Raw genomic sequence first — 12,188 nt, forward strand, 5'->3', positions numbered from 1 at the left:
TGCTGTATGTGATGTGCAGGGCCAGGGCAGACATGTATCACACACAGTATGCAGGACCAGTCCAGGATGCGCATTGCATGCTGTACCCACTCTGGCCAGTCTGGGACACATGCTGCATATGGCACATGCTCTAGCTGATCCAGGACTCTTGCCACTGCACATGCTCTAGCTCATCTGGGATGCCCATACATACAGCACCTGCACCAGCCCAGCCTCGCACACTGGATCTGACATGTGGGACTAGTCTACATGCCCAATCTAGCTTGTACCTGTCCCATGCCATTCACCAGCCTGCGGACCAGTCCCAGGACACTCTGCAAGCTGAATGAGTTTGATGCCTCTGACCTACTGGCAGGATCTAGTAGGAAATTTGGATTTGATCATGCAGTCTGTTGTATAGTAAGTACATTGACTTAATTGCATAGTAAAAGTGGAATAGGAACACGAAGAAAAGCTCTACTACACATTGATACCTCAAATTCAGATTTACCTTGTGAAAAATATGTATTAGCTTTGCTACATGGGAAAAAGCTACTACTGAAATGCCCAGTGTGTCCTCTCTCTTTGTCAGCATTCTTCTGCTGTAGCTGCCAACCCAAACTAGCTCTCCCAGCACCTTTTGGGCTAGGCACTGTGATAGGACCTACTATGCACATGTGCCTGCTCCTGATTACTAAGTAAATTTACTTCACATTAATTGTATTGTGTGTTTGCCTTCATCTCCAAGTTGGGGCTAGTTGTGCCAAGGGGCTTATGCTCTGTGACATTCAGGCCACTGCCATTAAAAACAGGAAGGTGTGATGGGATCTGATGCATGATCCCAACAGTTTTATCTCCTGCTATGCCACGTGCAGTGTGGGATCACAGGATTGTGGGATTGAGTATCAGATCACATCACTAGGCTGGTGCTGGGAGAACCTGGGATCATGATCCTAGGCTCCCCTGTGCACTGGCAATCTTTGCTGCTGTGGGTGGGAGCCACATCAGTTGACAGAGCTCCCAGCCATGGGAGTGCCCCTGTGGCTGGGAGCTCTAAACACTGAAGGCACTCCCAGCTGCAGGGATACAGGGTGCATCCGCCCACCCCACAGTGGCTGGGAGCCCCAGCAGCTATTGGTGCACCCAGCTCTGGCAGGGGCACCCTGTGCTCCTGAAACTGGGAGCTCTATTGGCTTACGAGGACCCCTATCTGGGGGAGCTCACTGGGGACCCCAATGGGCTGACCCCCCACTCGGGAGCACAGAGGCTGGGACCACTGACCCCAGGTTGGATTACAGGCGTGATGGGAGCCAGCCACAAAATGCGGCACTGATTCAGAGTTTCCTCCTGCCATGAATTATATATTAACCCTACTTCACAGAAGCAGGACATTGGCTGCCGTGGCCCACCTGCTTCGCCTGTGGCAGGTTATGGCATTGGGTTTGTGTTGTGTCAGGGTTGAGGATGGTTTTATGTGGTGAGATTATGGCTGTATAGGATGGATTGGACAAGGCTGATCCTGCCAGTGGGGGGAGCTAGATGACCCCCAGAGGTCCCTGCCAGCCCTGCTGCTCTGTATTTTCCCTGGCTCTGGAGGGGGCGGGTGGCCAGGTCCTGACTTGAGGTGATTAACCTCTTAATGATGGCTGAGGGATGCTGGGTGCAGGGGCCTGGCTTCTGCAGTAGAACAGCCCCAGGCACCAGGGAGGGGGAAGCAGAGGAGCAGTGTAGTGACCCCTTTCCCTCCCCCTGCTCCACCCTGGGAAGCTCTGCTCTATGAGGTCCCCAAGGTGACAGGTAACCTTCCCCTCCCTGCCCCATCAGTACCTCTTCCAGCTCCCCCTGGCCCCCTGCTGCAGGGTTTGCACACATGGAGGGCTGGGCTTTGTGCCTCTGTGTGCATGCAAAAGGCCCAAGTGTGTGTGTGTATGCACACGTGTGTGTAAAACCCTGTCCCATGTGGGTAAAACCCAGCCCTCTGTGTGTGTGTGTGTGTGTGTGTGTAAAACCTGGTTCTTTCTGTGTGTCCGTATGTAAAACGGCCCCATGTGTGGGCTTATGTGTATGCGTGTGCAAAACCTGGCTCCGTGTGCATTTGTGTAAAACCTGGCCCTGTGTGTGTATGCACACACGTGCACATGTTAATCCTAGCTATGCATGCATTTGTGTTGGAGTCAGGCTCTCGTGCCTGGCCCTGCCCAGTTTGCAAGGCAGAGCTGTCCATGACAAGAGGGACCTTGCTTTTTGCCAATATGCTTGTATTTGTTCGTTGGCTTTCAAAGAAGCATTTCTATGAGCTCCTTTCCTTTTTCTCTTTCCCATTCTGCAGCCTTTGAATGAAACCTACATTTGGACTAAATCCATCCACCAGCCCTGACATTTGTGCTCTCCAGTTGTTCCCCTATCCCCAAATCCTCCTTTATGGATTAACAATCACCCTTCTGGCTTCTGTGGGGCTCTCCCTCTCGTCTTCTGAGTGAAAGCCCCACAGAGACAGATTAAATCTGCAGTGCAGATGGATGGACTGTCACACTCAGCTGGAGCCCAGTGATGCTATGGATCCCTTTACCTCAGTGATTTTCAGGTAGGGTGCCCCAAGGTCCTTTGAAGCATGCTGTAAGATGTGAGGAGATAAGCCAGTAAACCACAAGCTTGGGTTTATCCTTCCCTAGCCATTTCTTTACCATACACATGTTGTCTGGATCCTCTACAAGGAGGTAAGCACTGTAACAAAATACTCTTGAAATGGGGTGCCGCTTAGTTCACAAAAGGGGGTTATGAAGGGGTGCCCCGAGTCTAAAAAGTTTTGAGAAACGCTGCCTTAGTGTGTGCCATCCTACCCTACTTTTTGCCATTAGGCACCTAAAAGTGCCTGAGTCACTTCTGCACCTGGCGTTTAGGCTTGTAAGTCAGAGATACTGTTTGAAAAATGTACCCAAGCTTAAACATGTCTCAGCATCCAGAGTTTGGACTTCATAACCCCGCATTTGTCTTGTTTTTTATGCTTTTTTATGAGATGTGGTACGCAAAGCCTCCCTAAAAGGTCATTTCTCAGCATGAGGGGAATAACAGTATCATTTACGTGCTGGTCAGACACAGCTCTGAATCCTTTCCACCTGGCTTATGACTCTTTGTCAAGGTTGCTTTGCGTTTACTGGTAGGGGTGGTCATTGCTAGGATGTCTTTTTCTTTCAGCTTCTTGAGGGACACTAAAGTATCCAAGTGAGAGGATGCTTAATGCAAAAACTCAGGGCCCTGCCCATCTGTTATAATGGGCTCTTTTCTCAGAAAAAGATGTGCTTGTGTAATCCTAACCAATTTCCACCTCAGGAAGTTCTCTTTCTGTGCAAATTGTGGCCACAAAGTCTAATACATGCAATAGTCTTCTCTTTGGGCCCTATCCAAAGCTGTTTAATGTTGTACAACACCACACAGTATTTTTCATGCTTCGCTCCTCTGATGACTGTTCTTCAGAGTAACATTATGTGTTCTTTGTGCATCTTTTCCCTGTAGTTTGTAAAGCGCTTTCAGGTCCTGCTGAAGGTGCTGCGTCGGGGATGGCCATCCTTTTTGGTACGTTTGTCACAAGATTGATTGAAGTTAGTAGAACAAGTCTTGGACCCAGTCTGGTGGTCTTCTAAGTTCATGGGAATTTTTGTGGGCAATTATTTGGGCCCAAAGGCCACATGAGGAGTTTTGATGAGCCATTGTGGAGCAGGTCAGCACTCCCCCATCCCTGCAACAACTCCCTATAGGGTTGCTCCCCCCAGCGGCTCACCGCAGAACCCTAGGGGGCTGCAGGCAAGCCAGGTGCAGTGTTCAGGAGTAGGGCAGACGTGAGGCCAGGATCGTGGCGCTGGGTCAAGGGGCAGTGACCAGGAAATGATCCACTCCCCGCATGCCCCTGCCCTGTGCAGTGTGTATGGGGGGTGGTGTATGGAGTGTGCATATGTGAGAGAGGGGCTGCCTGGGCACTAGGTCTGAGGAGCTGGGTGGGGGCGGGGGGGGAGGGGGAGCATGCAGCAGAGCTTGCCTGGGTGGTGTGGTCTGTGGCTGCTCCCGTGGCACTCCACACGGGGCCAAGACCCACCTGCTCCTGCCCAGGGCAGCCCACACTGCACTCCCACCCATGCCCACTGGCTTGGCCCCAACCCAAGCCTCAGCCAGCGTACAGCTTCCAGTGGGTCTGTTCCCAGTGCAGCTGCAGATGGTCGGGTGCTGCTCTGCTCCCTCCACCTCTAGTGGTGGCTCTTCCTCCCGCTCCTGTGCTGCTGCACTGCTCTGGGCTGTGGGGAGGCTTCAGCTGGGCAGCTCCTGTCCCAGCACCTGGGGCCCCAGCTCCAGCTCCCAGCCACAAGTGGTTGCTCATCAGGCCGGGCAGGAGGAGCAGGTGGAAGGCAGCTGGGAGCTGGTGCCAGAGCCACAGCAATTAATGCTGCCATTGCTCTTCCTCCCACTGTTCCCTCCTGCCAAATTTCTGGATCCATGGGGATCTCTTTTCCTTGCATATAATGCACCCTAATTTTCCCCAGGTGGTTTTGGGGGAAAGGTACAGGTTATATGTGAGAAATTACAGTAATTTGACCTAGTCCTGATTGCAGGAGGGAGGAGAGGTGTTATCTCTTATACTTTACAGGCTCATGAAATAGGAGAGTGGTCTGGTAGGATCCTGGAATAAGAAGCTTTGTCTCCTGAGAAATCTGCAGCCTGCTTTAAGAGGGCACTCAGAGGTCACTATATAAAGGCAATGGTGGTAGTGTAACAGTAAGAAAAAAGGTTAGCATAGAAAAGCTTCCTCGCTGTGTGCTCTAGGCATGTATCTTGCTTTCAAGTCCTTTTAAAAATTATAGTTCTGAATAACCAGCCTAGCTGATGCAAAAAGACACTTGTCAATGTAGAATAACAAGGAGGGCGTTTTGTGCTATATGCAAACCAAGATGCCTTTTTCTAGAGGTGAAATTGGTAATAATACAGCTTAAATCTCATGGGCAAATATATACACTATTGCATAATGTTCCACTGCAGTTTGGTTACTATGATCACAAGAATGCCAGTTTGTCATAAAGAATACTGCCGCGTCACAGACACAACCAGCAAAATTCCACTGAACAAAACACACCATGCGCCTGCTCCGACTTGCTTTTTAAAACGTAGATTTGAAATGGCTAAATCTTGGGAACAGTACAGCATGATGGTTCTGTGAAGGTTCATGCAGTAGGTGTACATACTTGCAGCCAGTCTCTTTTGTCATCAGACTTTGTATTCCTCACTTGATACTCCCTTGAGGGGAAGGAGGATGCCACGGAAAAAAAGGAAATCACCAGAAGTGCAAAATTGGCAGGGGCCTAATAAATACAATTTGAAGTTAAGTACTGGTAACTGGTGGGATGGAGCCAAAGGTTTTGGTACCCCCACTGCAACTCCTTATTCTCCTTCGTGCCAGGCAACTCCCACTGACCCTGCTTTTGGAAATGGTGATTCACTGGGGATCTCGTGGAAAACATTTCTGTCTACACTAAGATCCATGGATGAAAGGTTGGAAATTAAGATTTATGTGCATGTTAAAACTGAACCTTTTATTGAGTCATGACAGGAAAGTTTTCAAAAGATAACTGATCTTCAAATGACATTTATTTGGCAAGGTGTGTGATACTTGGAAAGGGAGGTTGAAAGCCTTGATAACATAACATGCCTGGAATATTAATTTAAAACTCATTAAAAATGAGAGTGGAAAACAATAGTAGGGTGGATACATGTCCTGGATGTGCAGAATGTTTTGGAAGTTGTAAAAAGGCTTGCAGTACTTATGTACTTCTGAAAAGTATTTTCACACTGAAGTTAAAACCTTCCCTTTGAGTCCAACACTTATTTGCATTGCTATAATTTTTATCTATTGTGCAGGGCTTTATTTGGCATATTCCAGGTTTATACTCCTTTAAGAACTCTCTGGCACATTTTGCCTCTGGACACAAGATTTTGTCCTAACTCTGTATATGGAAAGAATATTTTACATTCCTGAACTTGACACACATGCTTGGAACATAGGATGGAAAAATAAAACAGTCGCAAACAGATTATTTCTGAAATACTACATTGATGGGTATGGGAAGAGAATCTAGAGAGAGGTGATGACTTCTAATGACACATGGGATTTTCTTAAAATGAGAGAAAAGTTTAACCAGTACTTTATGAACAGTGCCATAATGTTATCCTCATCCTGGCTCTCCAGTGCTCTGTACAGGGATAAGTAACTTGCCAGAATAAATAATGAACTTGAATAAAAAAGAAAATAAACCCCAAGTTAAACTAATAAGCAATTTTGTCTACATACAGCTACATTATTACTAATAAAACTGCATATAGATATCTGCCTTTGTGGCAAGTTTGTTATAAATTATTGAAATTAAGCAATATGATAGGTAGATATATAACATGGCTTGGCAATAAACACTTTCATAGTAATAAAAAATATTATTTAACATTACACAATGATTGTCATTATAATTTTTTATTTCTAGTTACTCATAAATCTCAAAAAGCTTTGTCTGTTTAGGCTTATATTTTCCATGCTCACTCTGCAGCCTAGGTTGAGATTGTTTAGTTGTTTGTAAAATGCTAACGAAATCTAGCCAAGAGTTTGGGATAGGCAGAATTTGTAAAATTTTCTTCATCAGCCTTGATGAAGTACAATTTTGGAATGGTTCTTTAGCCGGTATTTCTATTCCACTTACCAGTCTTTGCAGAGCTTAAGAGTTTATAAAACATTTTGACCTGATAAATCTTATGAAAATCTTTCTGTGATAGAACTTTTTAGCTTTTTCAACATTTGGCCAGTAAGGTTCTGTGTTTCAAGAGAATAAAGATACTGTTTATGTAACTTTGAAGTTTTGTTATTAAGTTCCTGTTTGAACCTTTGCTCAATAAGGCGGGAAATAGATCATTTTGCTTCTGGTTAGTCTGGACTTTTGTCTCTGTTTCTCCATCCCTGAGAGGTTAATTTGTATGAGAGGAATGCTTAAAATGTATGGGTGAAAATTATTGGTAATTAACAGACTGGTGATTCCATAATGTGAAGACACTTTCCTTTTTTATCACCATCTTGCAGAACGTAAAGAGCATCTGTCACATCTCTATGAAACATGGAAAATAATTAACTAACACTAAATGCAGTTGTCCATTGTCCTCAAATACATCTGTAACTGACATCCACAATTCATCAAGCAAGCAATACTAACTTTTTTCTGTGTGTTGGGGTCATTACGTGCCTACCAGTGCAAGAAAGCATTTTATTAGTCATGATTTAGTTGATTTCTGGGTACCAGATGGCTTCTTCCCTTGTTTTTGCCATGCAGTCAATCCCAGGTTAGAATCACAAATCTGAATCAGCTTCTGACCTTTCAGTATTTCTAGGAAGACTGAATATACTAATTCAGAGGCTTTTAGTTTGTCAGTTTTACAGTGTAATTAAGTAATGGGAATTGAAAAAGTTTTGAGTTTTAGCTCTCACAACATCCGTGTTCGGTGACCCTTTATAAAATATTATGTTAATGTAATATCTTTGCAACAATTAAGTAAGCAGTAAAAAGGCTTATGCTTCCCTGCATTGCTGAATTTAATAGTCACCAGAAATCACAGTCACAGAAACAATAAGATCAAGTCATTCTGGGTTTTTTCCACAAAACTATACAGTAATTATGTTACCCACTCTGTCCAACTTTGCTCGTGCATTTGGTATGAGCAAAACATATTTCATAGTAAGTTCATAGTGGGCTTCATAGTAGGTTTCAAATGCTTTTACCCTCTATGAGATTAAATATCTGTAAGCACATTGGTATTTATCTGGATTATATGTTTGAGTGGTCCTATTGTCTTTGCTGAATTTAGTCTGACAGGCTGATGGCTATGTCACTGTACACCACAGGTGCCCAACCTTTTTTAAAAGTGGGCCAACCCTTAAAATCAGAAATGAGCCAAGGTCTGCGTAGGAAAGCATTATAGTTCTGTAGTTGGGTATATCCTAATATTAAATATTTTAAGTAATATTAGAAAGGAAAACATGCACTTTGTTATTTTAGGCTTATTAATACAAAGTAAAAAATTCAATATTCTGCAGTATTATTTCAAATTTTATAAAAATAATTCAACTTTGAACTTTAAAATTAAGTTACCTATGTAGCAGCAGGGATTGCAGTTGATGGGCCACCAGGTTGTCACTTAATTCTGTGATTCTTTATGCAAAAAAATGTCCTTTGCATTTCAACACAATTCAGAGAGTCCAAAAAGCATGGGTTGATCTCAGCTGACATTTGGCATCATCCTACCATAAGCCCAATGAAATGAAAATCTGATCTTATCTGAATCAAATTAGTTTCTGCTGGGTTATATATTCACTGTCCTCAAACACACAGGGTTCAACAAGTTTGTATAAGCACTTGTCTGGAATGGTTTAGATAGGCATGATTCTACCTTGAGCAGGGGGTTGGACTAGGTCGGGGTGGACAAAATATGGCCCAAGTGATTGGATCCAGCCCACAGGGGGTGCCTGCCGGTTGATAGGACCCAGCTGGGTAATGTAGGGCCCCTGTTAGACTCAAATGGTAATCTTGTGACTATGCCAGACAAGAAAGCCGAAATTTTTAACAAGTTCTTTGCCTCTGTTTTCTTGGACAGGAACCAGGACAGCTCTCCCACCACAGGTAGGGGCAATCTTGGGGATAGCACTGCCAGGCCTTGGGTCTGTGCAGAAGTAGCTAGAGATCTTCTGGAAGGGCTGGATGTTTTTAAATCTGCAGGCCCTGATGCCCTCCACCCACGGGTGTTGAGAGAGCTGGCAGGGGTCATTGTTGTGCCCTTGGCCCAGCTGTACGAGCGATCATGGTCCATGGGCCAGGTGCCCGGAGATTGGAAACTAGCTAATGCGGTCCCCATTTATAAGAAAGGGAGAAAGGCGGACCCAGGAAACTATAGGCCCATAAGCCTTGCATTGGTTTTGGGGAAAATCCTTGAAAAAATTATCAAGGATCACATCTGTGAGGCACCAGCAGGGGAGATCATGCCCAGGGGAAATCAACATGGGTTCATCAAAGGCAGGTCCTGCCAGACCAACCTGATGGCCTTTTATGACCAGGTAACTAAATCCCTGGATGATGGTGTTGCTGTGGACATAGTCTTTCTGGACTTTAAGAAGGCCTTTGACACTGTCTCTCACCCCATACTCATTCACAAATTGAGTGACTGTGGCACTGATGCCTACACAGTTGGATGGGTCAGAAATTGGCTGATGGGGCACACCCAGAGAGTGGTGGTGGATGGGTCATATTCGACCTGTCAGGATGTGAATAATGGGGTCCCCCAGGGCTTGGTCCTGGGGCCTACGCTGTTTAACATTGTCATCAGCAATTTGGATGAGGGGGTGGAAAACCCATCCAAGTTTACCGATGACACCAAGATGTGGGGAGAGGTAGGCACGCTCAAAGGGAGAGAGAGGCTGCAATTAGATTTAGACAGACTGCATAAGTGGACGGATAGTAATAGGATGGGCTTCAATGTAGATAAATACAGGGTGCTGCACCTGTGGAGAAGGAATCCACAGCATACATTCAAGCTGAGGAGCTCCCCCCTTGCGAGCACAGAGGCAGAAAGGGATCTTGGAGTCATTATTGACTCCAAGATGAACATGAGCCGCCAATGCCAGACCGCAGCCAGCAAAGCCAACCGCACTTTGTTGTGCATCCAAAGATGCATCTCAAGCTGGTCCATAGAGGTGATACTCCCCCTCTACGCGACATTGGTCTGGCCTCAATTGGGGTACTGCGTCCAGTCCTGGGTGCTGCACTTTAAAAAGGATGTGGTCTGCCTTGAAAGGGTTCAGAGGAGGGCCACCGCTTGGCTGGAGGGCAACAGGGCAGGCCCTATGAGGAGAGAGGCTGAGGGACCTGAATCTGTTCAGCCTCAGCAAACGAAGGCTGAGGGGGGATTTGGTGGCTGCCTACAAACTCGTCAGGGAAGATCAGCAGCAAATAGGAAGGGTCCTATTCCCCCAGCAGCACCTAGGGTGACAAGGAACAATGGCAGAAGCTGCTGGAGAATAGGTTCAGGTTAGAGATTAGGAGGCACTGTTTCACTGTTAGGGTGGCTAGGATCTGGAACCAACTTCCTAGGGAAGTGGTCCTCGCTCCCACCTTGGGTAAATTAAAAAAGAGGTTGGATGAACAGCTGGTCTGGGGTTATGTGATCCTAGCGTGTGCTCCGGCCAGTGGCAGGGGGTTAGACTAGATGATCTCTTTAGGTCCCTTCTGACCCCTAACTGCTATGAAACTATGAAGCCCTCAGCAGCTCTGGACAGGAGCAGGCAGGGCTTGACCCTATGCAGAGCACTGCATGGACCACTCTGCCCAGGCAAGCTCTGCTACACCCACTCGCTGCCCCCATCTCCTTCCCCCTCACCCCCAGCTAGCTCCTGGGACCTAATGCCCAGGCACTGCCTCCCCACACAGTTGTGTACACCCCCACTCCACAACACCTTCCTCCATAGGGCAGGGGTGTGCAGGGAGTGGATTACTCTGTCCTGGGCCCCAGCCATGTGATCTCAGGGCAGAGACGTGGTCTGCTCCCTGCATGCCCCTGCCTGCAAAACCCATGCCCATTGCAGGGATGTGCAGGCAGCAGATAGGAGCTCTGACCTGGGCCACAGCCCTGTTCTGTCACTGCCCTGTGATTTCAGCCTCACCCACCCGTCCCACTCCCAAACACCACTCCCCATCCTCCTGCAGCCTCATCCCACATGGGGAGTTTTGGTGAGTTGATGCAGGGGTGGGGGAGAGGTGCTTAACAGGCCCCTGAATTGCCCCCCATGCACCAGGTGACCTTCTGAAGTCCCTTTTAGGCCTATTTTTCTGTGATTTGTATGTGTTCTAATAAACGCCTCAAGTGTCTTCCCTTTATTTTGATAAGTGATAGAAAAAAGGTCTGAATTGTGAGGATTTGAAAACATGCATTGCTTCCACATCAGTCACTAATCTTGCTCTCCGTTAATTTTCTCTCTGATTCACCACTTGTTGTTTTATTCTTCCAAAGCTGCTAAAGAACAAAAAAAAGCATCATTCATCTTAATATTGTTCTAATAAGAAAAAAAGAACAGAAATAATGTATCCCTGTTGTTCAGTGAGGGTTGGTGATAAGGACTCAAAAAGGCACCTATCTGTTTTTTATTTCTGACTAAACTAATCTGTGTGAGTCTGCTTTCTCTTTAGTATACCCATTGGTTTGGTATCTAGATTTCTCTATTTTATGGACCTTTACATTCACAATTTTAGTCATTGTGGTCAAGGCAACCACATTTTTGATGCCACCAAAACTTCCTACAATTGAAAGCCTAAGAAATCATTTGGGAACTGAAGTTAGGAAGCTATAATTGTTCTTCTCCTTATACTGGTGAGGTTTTTATGTAGACATCTCATTTCTTCTCCTTGGTTAGTGGTCTGAGAACAGAAAACTTTAATTTAATTTTGTGCATTTTCCAGCATTATTTATTATGTATTAGATTGATATGACACCCTCCCCAAAAGAAGCTTAGGGTGGCTTAGAATAAAAACAGATAAATGATAAAGACACATAAAATATTAAAATAATATATAATAGAACAAATTTACCATCTGGATTGAGAGGTTGATTATAATCAGCCCACTCTCAGAATATCTTAAGGTACCATGTTAGGAGAAACACAAGACGCAGATTGCCAAACTGCATGTGTGGTGCACAGCTGATTGGAGAGTGGCAGATAGGGCAGGAAGCAGAGCAACAGATCAGGCAGGGGAAAAGGATTGGAATGGCACTGGGGAGGATGTGGGGCTAATTTGGCATGCTTGCCAAAAAGGTTGGCCCTCGTTGCATTAGTGTATACAAAAAAAAATGCTCTGTGCACAGGAAATCAACGCTAGATGGCGGTATAATAAACGATGATTAGGCTGTAAAAAGGCAGGGACACGGTGCATTTGCACCAAAAAAAGAAGATGATTTGTGTGTGAGCATACAAGATGCTATAACTAGGAATAATGGATTCAAGTCAAGTCAAGTCAGTCCCAAGGCTACTGTGACTGTTGGACACCTTAGACTCTGTCACAAACCTCCTTCACTCTGTCCTGTGTTTGGATAGTTTTGTGCACTCTGTCAATTGAAGCCCTACCCAGTCCTTGAGATTGGTTCCCCAG

The sequence above is a fragment of the Crocodylus siamensis genome, chromosome 4 (genome assembly GCF_052110815.1).
Source record: "Crocodylus siamensis isolate JL-2025a chromosome 4, ASM5211081v1, whole genome shotgun sequence".
NCBI lineage: Eukaryota > Metazoa > Chordata > Crocodylia > Crocodylidae > Crocodylus > Crocodylus siamensis.